A 17352-nucleotide genomic window follows, 5' to 3' on the forward strand; every position below is an offset into this window, starting at 1 on the left:
CATCCCTGGAGGTATTTAAAAGAGGTGTAGATGTGGTGCTTAGGGACATGGGTTAGTGGTGGACTTGGCAGTGTTAGGTTTACGGTTGGACTTGATGATCTTAAAGGTCTTTTCCAACCTAAATGATTCTATGATTCTATGATCTCCCACGTGCAAATCTGGACAGACAACTAAGCAAGCAGAGAGATGTGTACTTGCAGTCACCTCAGTCTGCTCCCAAGGCCCCCATGGCCCTGTTAATCACCTGGGCTTGCTTACGCTGTGCAATTTGCATGGTAATTATATTTAACAAGAACACCAATAAAGGAAATAGAAAGTGCAATGTTGTTATCAAGGCATAATTTTTCCTGAACAATTCGGTGATTACAGTTTGCTGTGGTTGGAACTAATTATCACCAGCCCTTTTCGGTGTGACACGCTCCCTCTTGCTCCTGCAGCATCAGGCCCAGGGTGCCTCCAGCCTCCGGCTTCTGGACCTCTCCAGTCACCAAGAGGGTTTAGACACCCAGATATGATGCTTTGTGGCACCTGGACTTGCACCTAGCTGAGCAGGTCTGTGGAAATGAGTATGATGAGCACGTCCTTCCAACCTCTTTGTTCCTCTGCAGGGTCTCTGCCACACGTACAGACAGCTCAGGGCTGCACTGTGTGTCCGACATGCTTGGGTGGAGCAGCAGGGGAGCCCGTGGAGAGGATGGCTCCCCTGAGGGCATCCCTGCAGGAGGGAGGCAGCTAGGCACTGAGGCATCTCAGTCAGGCTGTGGGAGGACAGGAGACACAGCATCTCCCTGGGAACCCCAGCTGCCAAATCTCCAGCTTACCACCCCAGAGAGGTGCATTACGCTTCCTGCTGTGCAAGGCCTGGCTGGGTAAAACGTGAGGTGCCTGCATGGTTCTCCCTCTCAGGACTTGGCATGCACACTGAGATTTCAGCCACTGGTGGGGGTCTGCCTGGTCCTACAGCCCCCTTGCACCAGCCAGCCTGGCTGTCCCCCCTGCGCATGCATTCCACCCACAGCCAGTTCCAGGGAGAGGGTGTGAGGGAGAGCAGAGCTGTGGTGCAGAGCAAAACCTCTGTCCTTCCCTTCTAGTGCAAGGAAAAGACAGGGACCCATCCAGATAAAAGCCAGCCCTCTCCTCCTCCATAGCCCAACACACAGGCTTCCTGCACAGTGGAAAGCTGTGCTCCCAGACTTCCCCATCCAGATCCTGAGAAACGAGGAAAATGCTGTCCCTGTCCTCTGAGCTCAGGGAGAGGCCAGCAAGCCACCTGTCCTAGGAGAAAAGGATAGCCAAAGCCTGATGCTGAGATCCTTTCCATGCTGCAGCCTCTCTGGCTGCCAGATCTTCCCTCTGCCAGAGCCCCGACTGTGCCACGACAGGGAGATGAAAATCCCCAAAAGCAGACAGGCCATTGCTCAATTGCTATTTTGCTGCTGTGCAGCACCACTCCCGCCCCAGCCATGGCCTGCAGGGACGGCAGCAGGTGAGCTGCTTGTGCTCTTCGTGGTGAAATGAGCATGCCAGGTCTCAGCCAAGAGCTGTTGCAGGATGGGTGTCTGCATTCAAACACCAAGCATCTGCTTGCTCCAGGCCACACATGCCACAAGGGTGGAGAGAGGGGGCTGCACAACTACAACTGGATCCTCACAAGCTGAAGAAGAGCTCAGCTCTCTTTCTTAGAGACTCCCAGGACGGTGTCTGCATCCTTCCCTGTGGGTTTCTGGGCACACACAGAGGACAGCCTGTTTTTCTCCAGCTCAGGGCATTAAGTCCTGTTGTCCTTCTGTGCTAGCTCATTGCTTACGGTCCCAAGAAAGATGAGAAGCTGGAGCTGGGATTTAACTTCTCCTGTGAATACATGGAGACCTCATATTCAGGACTCTGAGTCCAGCTCATCTTCTCAGCTCAAAACACTTGTAGCTGCTTCAAGGAACTCTCAGAAATCCCTCAATCCTCTGAAACCTAAAAAGGAGGAGAAAAAAGCCACTGCTCTGTGATGTATAGCTGCTTTGCTTCCCAAAAGGTCTCTGAAAACATCAGGCAAGGAACTCACTGGAGGCAGTGTGCTTTGTAAATCACAGAACACATCAGTGTTCAAGTGTTTGGTGGTGGCTGAATTGGATCATTCAAGAGGCTGGTAATGAAGGAAGATGTGGGATAGGGAGGCAGGAAGGGTTGCGAGGTGCTGCCTGGAAAGCACAGGAGTGAGAGGAAAGTGTTTCCAGGGAGAAGGTGTGGGAGGAGGTGAGCTCAGGAGAGGCTGTGGTCCATGGAACAGACCGAAGCTGGCGAAGCCTCAGGCTGGGAAAGTCATGCAGGAAACAGGCAGGTAAGATTGCCTTTCCTTCTCTCTCACCCACCAAAAATGCAGCTTGCAAACACAGCTGAGTGCCAGTCTGCAGCTGATGACGGGCACTCCAGAGCAGATCCAAACCAGATAGGCTCTGGTGGGAACAGGTCCTGTTGCAGCACTGAATCCACACCTGCATGAGAGCCCACAGCAGGCTGCGCTCTCTGCCCGTGCTGGGACCCTTCAGACCCCGCTTAAGAGACCCTCCACAAGGGAAGCTCTGCATTAGCAAAGGTCTGGATTCTGTTCATGCAGCCTGAAGGGATCAGGCATGGGAGGGATCACAGTGCTGGAGCCCAGAATCAGCAGATATTCCAACCCAGTCCCCTTAAGTATGGCTCTCATATGCAGCAGTGCACATAGAAAGAATCAGTGCTTTGTGGATGTCAGCTCAGCCTCAACCTTACAACGTGTCAACACTACCATGGCTCCAGACGGCTGCTTCAGTAGAGGGGACGCAGCCTTAAAAAGAGCAGGGGGGCCAGACTGGGTAGGACTAAGCACCCATTTCCCCAGTGTCCCAGAAAGCCTGTAAGATCAAAGCAAGTGTGTCATAATAAATCCTCCCAGCACACTCCCCACCACTTAGCTAGGAGCCACCCTGAGATGCAGGTTGTTTGTGTGTATTTAGTTACAGACCCCAAAGAGCTTTTTCTTTGAATTTCTCCAGTCTCTCCTTAAACCCATGCAAACTTTTAGGATCCACACCATTGCGCAGCAAACAGTTGCACAGGTCTATCACACCTTGCACCTTAACACCTGCTAGCAATCTGTTGTGTCCCCTGCTTCTCACATTGCTTCCTGCCACCTTCCGATGTCTTCTACCACGTACTCTTCAGTCACTTCTTTTCTGGGCCATAAGAAAGAAAAGTTACTCATGCATTTGTCAGGAGGGGACTGTTCCACACCTTCGATCATCCTTCATGAGTCTGCAATATCCCCCGTGAGATGAATGATCAGCTCTATGTGCGGTACTGAAAAGGTGAATGAACAATGGGGTTTCACAGTGACAGCTCTTGACCTTGGAACTGAGCTCAGCTCCAGCTCAGGAGGAGACCAGAGAGTGACCGGCTGGGAAAGGAGCTGGAGATAGTTTCCAGCCAAAAACAAGACTTCCTTGCATGGTGAGGCTCCTTGGAGACAGAAAGTCTTCCTGAGGGGTGTGGGGGAACTATCTTGCATTGCAATACCTCTGTAACCTCTCCCCCTCTCCTCTGCTGGAGGACGGGAGACCCTGTGTCACCCCCATCTGATAGGGATGCTGGGTTAACCCATCTGCTCCAACCCTGTCCTCTCTCAGTGGTTTGGTTTGGACTGGGGAAATCCAGGAATGGTTCAGACACAAAGGCAAGACCCAGGAGCCACCCCTCCATCAATGCCCTTCTAACCCCCCTGCTGAAGCAGAGCCGCTTTGTTAATTATCTCCATGGATTAGCACCGGTTTACGAGCTCCACAAAGAATCGTTTGGAATCATAAATTGCATTTGCACCGCTTAGCCCAGGAGCATCGTTGGAGCTTCATAGACAGATGTAAAAGGAAACCTTTAGAGAGAACACAGGGGATAACAAAGAGATTATCAGAACCAAGCCTGAAAATTAATAGACCAAATCAAAATTAATTAATAGACTAAATTCAATTAATAGACTAAATCCTCTTTGAAAATGCGGTCACCTCAATCACTGATCATCTTTGCATGCTCCCACAAAGACAGACAGTTCGGCTGCTTTGACAACCTGGGTTAAAAAAGGCCAGGCTGGAGCGATGAAGGGCAAAGATCAGGGTTTTAAGGGTCAGAGTTATGCCTGCAAGGGAGAAGGCAGGCTGGGGAGCCCAGGGTGGGCCTGGCAGCAGGTATGGGGAATCCTGAAGCAATTAAAAAGCTGATATCTTCTCTCTTCAATGAAAGTGATGATGATAGAAACTCGGTGAGTATTAAGAGCAGTTGTCGTCCTGCTGTTCAGCTTGTATCTGGATTAGATTTGTATTAAGGATGGAATATGAGTCTGGCTAAGTATTACTTTCCACAAATATGTGGCTTTTAAAAAAAGCCGAAATGTGGAGTTTATCACATTCAGACCCAAATAAATTGCAGTGGATGTGAAGAGCAATAAAAAGTAACAGGAGAACCAAAAAAAGGGGCACTGGGGCTGGGCACTGCCAGCCTCAGAGGGAGTAGCACAAGGTGCGAGTGGGGCATGGGGAGGCTGGGAGGGAGGGGACAGAGCCAGGAGCAGCCTTGCCACCGGCTCACTTCAGGTCCCCACTTTATCCAAGGCAGTCCTGCCACGCTATGCAGCAAGACCTGGGGAGGCTCTGGCTCCTCCTGGACCATGCACGGACCATGTATTTTGGAGATGGAGCAGGAGAAAGAGCCATCCCTTGAAAAAAACAATCTTGTCTCACCAGCAATAAGGGAAGTCCATAATCACCAGCTCAGGTGGAGACAGCTGGGCTGGAGACTTCTGAATTTGGATATGCAAATTCCATCCTTTTGCCATAGAGGAAAAGTGATCCGAACTGGCCCTGTGAGTGAAAACACTAATGGAGGAAGGCTTTAAGACGACATTTAGTCATAAGAGGGTTGGCACAGGGAGTACCAGCCAAACCCCTTCTTTCCCCTGAAAGAGGGAACTTTCACCCTTGAAAGTTGATTGTTTAGCTACTGCAAATGAGACTGTGATTTTGAGAGTTTGCAGATGTTTCCAGCTGCCTGATGAAGAGAAGGCTACCCCCTTTTCAGTGGCTGAAGGGTCCTTTCAGGATGCAAGGATCTCAGAACTGCTCTTAAAATGGGTGGGAGAAGTCTTTTTCCCAAGTAACAGGCCCTCCCAAGTCATCCAGTGTGCAATAACAAAATGACCCCAGGCAGCACGATGTGAAGGCATGGCTGCAGCTTCCTACACCCCATCCATGAAGCAGCCTTTGAGCATCAAGGTTTCCATGTCCGCATCCCTCTTCTTGATCTACCTGTTGCAGCACACGCTCGAGGCAGTCAGCCCAAGGGCAGGTGGTGTTATTTACAGGACTGTGTGAAGTGAGGTTTTTAGATGGAGAGTTTACTGGCCAAAAATGCAGGTTTGAGACAACTGAAACTATTCATGAATTTGTGCCAAGGATGGCAAATAGTTTAACTGGGGGTGAGGGGAAAGAAAAAAAAAAACCCAACCAAAATGAAAGTCACATTTGCAAGGCTCAAGTTTCCATTTCACAATGACACTTTGAAACCCCTTTGCCTAAATGTATTCATTGCCATTCTCAAACAACAAACAGGAAAAAAAAGCCCACAATGAGGAAACAGAAAGTAGTACTTCTTTTAATGTAAAATGAATTAATGAGTAATTAGTCATTAAAAGCAGGCCTATCTTCCCTTGGCTGTGCTCAGAGGAAGATAGTCGCTCACTATCTCTGATTTACTCATGACTTGCCAGCAGCACATAAGAAAGGAGGCTGGAGATTAACATGGTTTTAATTCCCATCCTTGCTTGTGTCACCAGCGCCATAGATTGTCTTTGCTTTCATAAAGTAGTCCCTGAAAAACAGGGGGGGTGGGGGAGGGGTGTCAGTGATGAGCCAGAGCTGTGACCTCCAGACTACTGACAGGTCGTGGACGGTGGAGAGAGCACCCGAGGAGTGGAGGAGTGGAGGAGATGCTCAGACAAACAGGGGAAGGAGGTGGTTTTGCCCTGTTAGAAGACCCTGGCATGTGTTTATCCCCTAAACTGCACATGCTTTCAACCAACTGATTTCCCAGTGGGAAACACTGCTCATCAAGATGTCACTGGCCCAGCCGGCTCGCACAGGTCCTAGGAGGTTGCGTTTTCAGTGCACACCACTGAAGTTGTCTCCAGAGTCCAGCCCGCCTCAGCTCCTCACCCTTCCCCCACGATGGGTTTCTGCTGTGCTGCAGGTGAGTCCCACACCTGGTTTTCCTGCAGGAATTCACCCCGGGTCTTGCCTAGCTCCCTGGTGGGGACCCCCGTTCCCCTGTTCCATGAGAGCAGCCTGCCTCCTCCAGCAGCTATTGCTCCTTGGGAGAGTCCAGTGTTTCAAAACAGTCCTCGTTCCAAAACGGAACAAAACAAAGGCAGAGTTTTCCCTGTGAACTGGAATTTAATCATTTTGAGTCACTCAACTCGGAACAGTTGGATAAAATCAAAATGTTTTGTCCTGATTTTAATTACCCATTACTATTAAATTATTTTATATACATTACAGTGTATTATGCACAAGCATTTTGATGTTTTGACCACTTCCTCCCTTTTTCTTTCTGTGAGAATGAAGTTTCCTCACAATCCACGCATTTTCACAAGCTGTTTTGCTTTCAACAGTTTGGCATTTTCAACAGAACGAAGAAAAAAAAATCTGTCTGAAAACCAGCTGCACTTGCAAATGCTGTGGGAGGAGCTTCATTCATTCAAAATGTGATTTCCACTGGATCCCTTTTCTTGGTTTTAGCTGTTATGAGGTTGAAAATCCAGTCTTGCTTTGAAGCAATACCATGGGGCTCCACATTAATTGCTTCCTGTGACTTCAGATCAATTATAAAGCCCTGTAAAGGAATTGCATTTCTCTTCTGCGCCTCCTGTCCTGGAGGCTTGCCCATGGGTCAAGACCAGAGGTGTTTTTCCTTCCCAGGTAATGCTGCAAATGCCAGGAGACTGAGCATCCTTCCTAATTTCCAAAGCGTGAGTTTTGAAGGTGGTGGGATGGGTTTGGGTGGTCCAGCCCAAGGTGCTGCCCTGCCTGCAGTTCCTGCACAGCAGGGCAGGTTTTGCTCCGTGAATTTTGGCTGATGCAACACACCCCGACACACAGCCCCCAGTGCAGCATCCTCTGCCCATGCTGATTTCAAGGAGGTGACATTGCAGGCCCTAGATTTCAAAAAAAATAACCATCCCTCAGGATTTATCCTTACAGTTATCTCCCTTACAGCAGCATTCACTTCCTCAAGGGAAGATGTTCTTCTTGCTTCTCTCCCTCTGCATGGCACTGACCGCAGAGGTTGAGAGCCCTCGCAACTCCGCAAGATGTTTTTCATTTCAGTATTATTTTTAGGAGATGAGGGGACAAAATACGCCTTTTCGACAACCAAGAAAAAGAGATTATTTCCCTGGGAAAATTTTGCTTTGCTTAAAAATTTCCATTGGAGGAGAGCTAGACATAAAAATGCCTTATTTTTTTAATGGAACAAATGGATATTTTTACCAAAGAGTGTTCTTTGAAAGTCTGTCCCCCATCTCCTTCTTTTTCATCTTGAGAAAAAAAAAGTAGAATAAATTCATACATGATTTGGGAAAAGGGGGAAACGCCCACAAAAAAAACCAGACATATTTTAACCAGCTGAATCATAAAAAATCTCCTTTTAGCCAATAAAATCAGCAGGTCTGTTGGGCAGCAGGCAGCAGAGGCAATGGAAGAAGGTGGCTGGGTGTCCAGGGGCTTTCCAGGCTGCACGGGAGGTGGGTTGCAATGTGCTACAGCCGGGCTCGTCTCTGTGCCGGTAATACTTGATGTATTATTATGGCCATGTTTGCTGTATTACTAATTTAGCACCTCATTCCCTTTGAGCACTGTAGAAATTACTCTCGTTGCTTATGCATCAGTGTCACTCTTCATGTGTTAAAAGAACTTTACGGGTGGTAATTAATCTGCATAAGTGCTCTCTGAAGCTCATATGCACCCGCATAGTTCTGCCCAGGGAAACTGAGGCACGGGATGGGTAAGGTGGCTTGCCGAAACCGCACTACCAGCACTTGCTTCCACCACGGGCATCCCAAATCGGTGCCCCAAGCTCCTTCGTTGCCAGATTTTGAGGGTGATAGGGTGCACCCATGAGGCTGCTGGGCCTTTGGGTGGTGGGACAGGGCTGGGGGAGGCAAGGAAAGTGCCGGCATGCAGCTCCCATTTCCACAGTGACCACAGGGAAAGGATTAAGCTTCCAGATGGGGGGAATCGGCAGTGGGAGCTGGCAAAACCTTCAGAAACAAAGATTCTCTTTCTATGCAAATGTCCCTTAGAAATAAAACTCAGGGGGGAGAGAGGAAAAGGTGGGAGGTGACGTCAGTGGCTTCATCTCGTGGTTTTCTTTCTCCCCCAAGTTTCCCGGGAGGCGTGAGCGGGTGGCTTAGGCAGATGTTTGCTGATCAGATATGCTGATGATCATGCCCAGGGGGAGCAAAACTTGAAGCGATACAGTTTAACCCAAATGAAATAATAACACTTTCCAATTTCTTCCCCGGCTTTGGTTTCTAAAACAGCTAAAGGAATGTAGGAGATAGTGATTAGAACCATCAAGAGGGTGAGCAACGGCTTTGGAGGCTTGTTCTGAAGAAAGCGGGGTTAGGCAGAGAATTTTTCAACCCATTAAAAATTAATTGCCAGGAAACTCTCTGGTGGGGTTAACGAATAACAAGCCTTTGAGATTCTCCAAATAAGGGTAGCATTACTCAGACACCCAGGACTCAGTGGGTGCAAGGAGGAAGCAACTCTTTTGCTTTCTGCCAAAAAGCTTCCAAAAAGGGGGTGAGAGGAAAAAGGCCCTGCTTGTACCACTGCTCGCACCACCTTCCCTGGCAGGAAAGGCCCCACGAAGCTGAATCCCATGCAGCGATGGGGAGGACAGAGTATTTGGGAGTGGATCCAGGAGGCTTTGCACCCTGAGACAACTGACCTGTGGCTCTGGGTGACAGGGGGAAGGATGCTGCAGGACCCTCTGGAAAGGGACACTCTGTGGTTTGAGTCGCACCCCAGGCAGTGAGCTGCAGTGATTTTTCTGGCCACTTTTTGGGAGAGAGAGAGGATGATATGAGCCTTGCTACATCTCTCTCTTCCATACAGACCCTGCACATGGAGCAGCCCCCAAGCCTCTGTGATGGCAGGGGGAGACATGAGGCACCACGGCACGGAGGTCTCAGAGGATCCCAACCCAATGCATGGCCACGTGAAGCTGAGGTCCCTGCTCATGGGACAGGTCGAGTGTCATGCTGATGGTGCTTGTGAGCCGGTTTCCATCCCCAAGAAGGAACAGAAAGGCAGGTGATTTTCAGTTCTGCCACCAAAGCGTCCGAGATCCTAGGATGCACCGGGAAGAACCTCCAGATACCAAGACTGCGTGCAAGGAGAGGAGTGCACATACCTGTGCATGCACATCTCTGCATTCACATGTGAGTGTGTGTGTGTGTGTGTGTGTGTGCACAGAGGGCAGTGTGGGCATGCAGGAGTACCTGCAAATCCATTGCCAGGCATGCCCGTGCCAGCTGAGGGTCCTGGTTCTGCCCAGAAAGACCGGCAGGGTGAGCAGCCAGGGAGCAACAGGGGCAGGTGGGGCAGGGGGAGGCTTTGGGGCCTGCTGGGGGGTGACACTTAAGCTAGTGGCAGGGGAAATGTGAGACGGGGTTGGTCTGGAAATAATGCAGCTCCTGCCAAATTTACAGCCCTCCTGGGGAGGGTTGTGAGAGCAGGGGAAGGAAAGCCAGCAGCAGGCCCAGGGGATATCACCAGGGCCTGGCTTTTTGAAGACATGTGCTCCTGTGTTACAAGTGTCAAGAGGGCACAGCACGAGCCTCTTTAATGAGCCTGAGGGCCAGGGCCCGGGGGGCTGCTCCACCTCTCTGGGAAGCGCTGGAGGGAAATGCAGAGCTGGGGCTGCCAAAGCGAAGGTGCACAGCAAGGGGCTCGGTGGGGGGAGCAATGCACTGCAGTGGGAGAGGTGGCAGGAGGGCAGCTGGGTCCCCCATCCCTCCCAGCTACCCTGCACGGCAGAGAACAGCCACCATCCAGCCCCGCTTTTCCTGAAAAACTGGAGCTAAATAGCCCTTGCCCAGAGCTGAGCCTGTGGGAGGCAGGTGTAAAGCTTATGGTCTTGGTGCAGGAAATACGACAAGCCATCGGGCATGCTGGCACCCAGGCCAGTGTCCTGGACAGCCGTCCTCCCTGCCTTCAGTTGCTGCACTCTGCAAGGAGGCCGAGGGCTGTACCTTGGGACTTGACATCTCCAGCAACTGGTTTCATGACTTGTCTGCAAGATAGAGCAGGAGGAAAAGCAGGGCTGAGAAAGGAGCAGTGAACTTGTCATTCAGCCACAATTACCTGCCATAATAGTGGAGGGGAGGTGGGAAAATGATCTACCAGGGAAATTGCTTTGGGTAAAATGATGTTTCTTGCTCCTAGCTTGCAGCCACAAAACTCTCCATATTAACCCCTTCTCAGTGTCCATCTTCCAGGAGATACAGCAGCACCCATGGCTTGGGCCATTGCAGTATCTACCAGGAGCTGACAATTCAGAGCATGTCTCCATGAGAAGGCTGTTAACCCTCTCCTGACTGACTCTTCATGCCTGTGTGATTTCTACTTCTTGCTTGCAGACTGCTCCCAGGTTGGAGGCAGAGTTGGTTCTTCAAGTCCCCCGAAGCTGCAGCTGCACCCGGTGGGCTGCAGCCACACGGGAGCTGCAGGATCACTGCTCCAGGGATGGGAGAGTACCCCACAGGCACCATCTTCCTGCTCCTGGCCACGAGCCCCATAAAGAGACAGCAAGTTGGGAAACTGCACTGCTCTCCATCCTCTTGGAGTGGCATGCAAGCGAGATCCATCTGCTCCGAACCGGGCTGCGCGACACTCCCTTCTGCTGCAAGGAAACTCATTAAGCGGCAGCGGCATGGGGCTAACGATGTGCAGATGAACACTTCCACCTCTGTCCGCCAGAAGGCTGCGAGCCTGGGAAGTCAGGACAGTGGCACACTGCCTTGCCTGACCAGGGTGTTGCGAGGATTAATTAGGAAATACTTGCAATGTGCTTCGGAGTTGGAAAGCGCTAAGTGTTATTAATCAGTGTCACAATTTACATAGAAGAATTGCAGAAAATATGAGGGTGTGGTGAGTGGAAGAAATAAATCACCCCATGGCTTTGATGGGGATGGGGAACACAGAAGGTGGGTATAGGTCATCCTCACCCCACAACACTACTGCTGACATTGACTGGGGGAAGAGGAGGTCCATGCTTTTTGCACCGCCAGAGTAAGTGGGCATGCATCAACCCACCCTGCAGAGACACCTTGGGGACCCACTGGACATGCCGTGCTGGTTGTCCCATACCCAGAGGTGGTGGTCTCCATTCCCTGTGGGCTCCCTTTGCTCTGGGGAGAGATCACAAAGCTGCTCAGCATCCTGTTTCCATCACAACAACAGGGCTTCTCCAAGGCAGCACCCCCCAGCGCAGCCCCATCCACCCACAGCATCCCCCACCGCAGCGGGGCTGACCATCCAGACCAGATATTTTTGGTTTCTTCACAGTCCTCAAAAGCAGTGAGCAAAAAAGGGACTGCAAAGCATCATGTCCCCTCCCCTGGACAGAAATCCCCTGCTTGGAGAGAGTCTGCTCTGTCCCACCAAACTGGAGCTGGAGGAAAAGGAGACCTCTGCTCCCATCTACGGGGAACTGGGAGAAGTACGACTGGGAGGGAGACCTGCCTCTGCCCCCACAGCCATTCAGGGTCACCAGGAGCGTGTCCCATGTCCCATGTCCCAGCAGGACAGTGCCAGCCATGCAGGGCTGAACGACAGCTCCTGTTTTGCCCAACACTGCAGTAAAACATCCACACCAAGCCACCGGACTGGGATTGAGACAGGAGCCTGACTGGGCCAAGTGGGCAGGGGTTTTGCAGAGTTGAGGGGTTGGAAAGAGAGTCAGCGAGAGCATTTCAGGAGCAGAGCAGAAGGGCTGAGCAGAAGCAGACACCACCTGGCCCCCACAACTGGCAACAGCTGGGCAGAGGTTTCCCTCTAGAGCAGCCTGGAGGGCTACAAAGGATCCTGCTGACCTTCTAAAACTATGCACCACGTCATAGTCACATGTAGGAGCCCTGCAAACACACAGAGGTCTATGTGTCTCCCTCCAAACATGCCTGTACGCAAACACACACCCCCACATCAGCCACTTTTCACACTCCTATGTGGAGGAGCAAAGTCGAAACGTCACACAAAGAAATTATTCTGTTATTCTGCCTAGGGCATGTCTGGAAGTAGATTGCAGACTCCTCAGATGTGGATGGCAAGTCACAATTATTTAACATGCTGTTAAAATCTGTGATTTTTCTAAAAACAGTCACTGTGAGGCTGGTCCCTGGCAGCCCGTGGCGGCAGGACAGCTGCTCGGAGCAGTTTGCTGGGTCCTGCTCCCTGCCTGGCATTTAGAAACAGCCAATTCATCTCTGCACTAATTTGTGTGCGCAAGATTGCGACTGGCTCTCCCCAAATGTCTGTGCAGGTAAAACCCGAGGGCTGGATATTTGCAGAAAGCAAACACAGCAGAGGGCACAGCCCAGACCAAGCAAATTCATTCTTCTAGACAAGCAAATATTCAGGGGACTTTTTTTTCTCCTGTGTTTGCTCACTTCGATTTCAATGATTTAGAGCACATGGGAGGTCAGATTAGCTCCTCAGAAGAGTTCCTTCTCGCCTAGGAAGCCCAGGTTTTCCTTTCCCTTTCCCTTTCCTTTCCTTTCCTTTCCTCTCCTTTCCTTTCCTTCCCTTCCCTTCCCTTCCCCTTCCCTCTTCTTTCTTTTTTCCTCTCCTCTCCTCTCCTCTCCTCTCCTCTCCTCTCCTCTCCTCTCCTCTCCTCTCCTCTCCTCTCCTCTCCTCTCCTCTCCTCTCCTCTCCTCTCCTCTCCTCTCCTCTCCTCTCCTCTCCTCTCCTCTCCTCTCCTCTCCTCTCCTCTCCTCTCCTCTCCTCTCCTCTCCTCTCCTTCTTCCCTGCTTTTTTGCTTTCTTTCCCTTCCTTGCTCTTTCTTTTCCTGTAAACCGCCAAGGTTTACATGACAAGTTCCCCAGGGCCAGCTAGAAGCTCCACGCTGCCCCTCGCCTTTCTCCCTGCCTGCCCACATCTGTAGCTGCTGCTCACCCCACTTGCCCCCGGGGCCTCACACGAAGCCACTGAATTGAGAGTTAATTTGAATTTGAGTTGACAAACTCCAGGCATAGCCCATCTGCGCAGGCAGGAAATGGACGATGTGTTAACCTTCCAGCAGGGAGGGCAGGGCAGACGGGAAATGCTTTTACCTTCCCCTCCATTTAAATTAGCTCTTAAAAAAAAAATTAGGGTCAAATAAAATAACGCCCTGGGCTGACCTAGAGCAGAGGTGGAAATTCCCCGCCAGCATCCAGAGGTGTCTGGGAAAGGGAGGAAAACCCCGTCTCACTGCTTGGGATCCGAGGCCGAAGGTAAAGCCACCAGGAGGGGAGCCCAGACTCGGCAGGACCTGCACCATGGTGGATGCCAGGCGCAGGCACGGTTTCACCACACCTTGTCCCAGACAACCCTGTGGATGGCTGTTTTCTTCAACCTCACTGCAGCAGGAGAAGCAGCCGCTGTGTCCCCTCGGCTGCTTGGGGATGCTCCCTACTTCGCTCCCGTGCAAAGTCAGTGTGGTTTGCCCAGGCAGTCGTCCTCCCTCCAAGGCTGCTCTCACCACCGCAGCAACACAGCAAAAGTATCTGTCCCTCGACAGGCAACAACAGATCCTTGGATTTTTTTTTGGTGGAGGTGGTGGTGTCTTAAACCAGTTGTGAAGCCAGAGAGCTGCCAGGGCCAATGCTCTGCGGTTTGCAAGAAGCTGGAGGTGCAAAGGGAACCCATGAAAGTGCTTCAGCATCTTTGAATGAAGAGGCAAAGCTTATAGGAGATCACCTGTTCACACCGTGTGGCCATGCTAGGTGCCCTATGGCTGGATTTTGAGGGCTGCCAAACCACGACCTTCAATCACAGGAAACTTTAAAAGGGCTGGGAAGAAGCAAATTTTCTGCTTCAGTGGGAGATACTGAGGGCTGGGTGCTGCAGAGGGTCTGAGCCCCAACATCCTTTCTCCTCACCCAGCCTCACACAGACACCTCCATCGACTCCTTCTCAGCCTCTAACCCCCCTCAGCTTTTCAATCCTGCCCCCCACTGCTTCTCTGACATTTCTCTCAAAGATGGCACTTCCAGCTGATGTTGATTTTTCTTTGCAACAGTGTTTTTAAGCACAAGCAAGGCAGCTGGAATAAAATTAGCATTATTTAGCACTACCTAGCACCAAAGGCATTTGACAGATGTAGAAGAACAAAGATTTGGGCTGGATGTCAGGAGAAAGCTTTCTAACGCGTCCAACACCAAAACGGGGGAAGAGGCAAGCAGGGAGAGGCTGGCCTCTCCTTCCCTGGGGCAGTGCACAGCCACAGCTGGGCTGTCCACACCTTCCATCCCGTGTCCATGCTGGCAATTCCCTGTGGGGGATTCACCAATCTTATCAGAAAAGGAAATGGGCATTTCTTGTGGTGTCAGGAGCTGCAGGTGGACTACAGGTTGTACTGACAGCATTACGCCAGCATCTATTGCCCCATCCATTGCTGCACCACCCAGCAGCCTGGAGCAGCAGCAGCAGCATACAGACACCTCCATCTCCATGCCAAAGCAGTCACCCCGGCACCCCTGGCTCCTATTGCCAGTGATGAAGGGGAGGGTGGGGTGCCAAATATGATGGGAAGAGACTTAGGGAAAGGAGGGAGCAGCAGGCAGGGGATTTAGGACCAGATCCAATCCCCAGCCCAGAATTTGCCCTACCACTAATGCCTTTTGCCTGGCTGTTTTCCTCTCCAGCTGCATCTCCCACCTGCTGGGTGCAGATGTGAACCAAGCCCTTGATGCTCCCTCTGCCACTAATGACTGTAACGAGGCTTCAGCCAGGCGCAATATTGCAAGAAACGCAGCTTGTCACCTTCCCCATGGCCACAGGCAATGTCAGGTTTTTCAGATGCTCTAATGGCAAACTGTCAAACAAACCCATCCCCTCCGGAGACGCTCCGCTCAGCCTCATGTTTGCAAATCCCCTTCCTAGCAAACACGTGGCACTGCCATGGATTTAGGAGTGGGATAAACAGCCTCTCTCCAAACCTCCTTCATTTATGTGCTTGCTCTCCCAAGAACTTTAGTAATTGCATCTTTGCCTTTAAATACCACGCTGCTCCTTTGGCATTTCACTGTTTAAATGTCTCCCGCTTGGAAGATGACATTGTCTGGAGGCGGATGGATCGGGGTGGTGTCTGCACGGTGCAGCACAGGAAAGCAACAGGCTGCTCTGCCCATCTGACTTCTTCATCCGTGTAGGCAGGGTCGGGGCCGGGCGGCTTTTGCAGCGTGGCTGTAGAAACCCGCATTCAGGCTGGGAGTGAGGATATCCCCCTTCCCCTGCCCTTGGAGCAGTCCCTCCTCCCCATTCCTGGTGGTTGAGGATGCCTTGGCTGCACGTCCCTTCCCTGGAGGGGGGATAGCGAAGGGGAAGTCGTGCTCTGACGGTTGGAGCCCTCCTGACCCAGCACAGGCTGGAGCATCCCATTAGGACCAGGCTGACAGCTTAGCTGCCAGCATCTCCAGGTCATACAGGTGCTGTGGCCAGGTGAACAGCCAACCTTCCCAAGCCTCTGTGCCCACAGAGAGTGCTGGATCCATCCCACAGCTCCCTGCCATGCATCCCAAACATGCCACCTCCCCGTTACCTGCACACCCTGATGGGAATGGATCTAGGGTGTCCCATACAGCAGTACACCCTTGTCGTGGCTCCAAGTGCACAGGGAAATGTGTCAACTCTTGCCTCCCAGGGTCCTGGCTTTGGGTGCCCCCATCCCTTTGAACCTTAGAGCCCCAAGAAGCATATTCTCAGGATTTTACGCTTATGCGCTTTGTTTCCCATTTTGCAAGCAATGGGTAACTGAAGTATTTTTGCAATTAGTATAGTATTAGGGACTGTGATTAGGAAATGTTCTTGCAGGGAAAGGGAGGGCAGCAGGAGGAATGTTATTCCTTATTATTTTTGGGGAAAGTGCAATTATTACCCCTTCAGCCTGTCTGCAAAAGGGTTTAATAATGTCCAGCTTCACAGCTGTCAAAACCCTGATTAATTGAGCTTGCTGTACTGAAACCTCATCTGTTTGTCTTTTGTCGATGTGCAAATTGAAAACACAACACAATAAATCTTACTGGGTATCCTGTACCTCTCGGCTTATCGGCTGCCCTCCTCCCACCTATCTGTTTCCAAACAGCCTGGAAGGGTTGAGCTGCTGCTTTGCAGCTGTATTCAACTTGGAGCTGGGCAGTATCATCTCTGCCAGGGGCATGGTGGGGTTAAACGCCCTGGGGCACTGCCTGGTCTGCAGCTTGGTGGGTACTCATGCAATGCAGCAACTTCCCTATTCTCCCAAAGCAGGGAGGACAAGCTGCAGAAACTGGGTTGCAACCGAAGTGTGTGCTTTTTGGCAGGACTCGCCCCCACATCAGAGCCAAGCCACCCTTGGGTGGGGTGCATGTGTGTCCACCACCCCTCCCAGGCACAGCTGCCTGCTTCTGTGCATGGCAAGGGAAAGGATGTTGCAGGGCTTCAGGTGGATTCACAAACGATGTCTTGCACAAGCCTGTGGCTGGATTAACCTCAACTACTTTTTAGGCCATGATTCATCCATCCAAGAGGTGGGATGTGCCTGAGTATCACTGGCTGCAGCCCTGGGAGAGAGGCTGGGTTGCACAGCCCTGGTCCCATCAGCCTACAGGCTCCAGGAAAGAGTCCCAAGACATCCCTGGCAGGTCTTGGCACAACTCACTGAGCTGGTGCAAAGCAGGGGCAGAGCAGAAGGAGGTTGCAAAGGGATTTAGGAGCAACTCTGCTCAGCCCCGCACAACCCAGCTGCAGGATGAGACCCCTGGCAGCCAGCTGGTCTCCTTGCTCAGACTCTGGGCCATGATTTTGGTTTCAAAGCAAGTCTTTCAAGTTCCACCAGCACCACTGAAAGGATATGGGGTATTTTTGTCTGCAAGGCAGCATGCCTGCCCCTTGGTGTTGAATAAATAAATTACTGTGATGGTAATTATTACTATGCACTATTATTAATGCATAATTATTATGCATTATTATTAATGAGTGGATAAAGAGCCTGGGAACCCTCCAGGGGAAGATGCTGCAATGCATTGAGCGCAAA

Source organism: Aptenodytes forsteri, unplaced genomic scaffold (assembly GCF_000699145.1).
Source record: "Aptenodytes forsteri isolate BGI_AS27 unplaced genomic scaffold, ASM69914v1 Scaffold201, whole genome shotgun sequence".
Lineage (NCBI taxonomy): Eukaryota > Metazoa > Chordata > Aves > Sphenisciformes > Spheniscidae > Aptenodytes > Aptenodytes forsteri.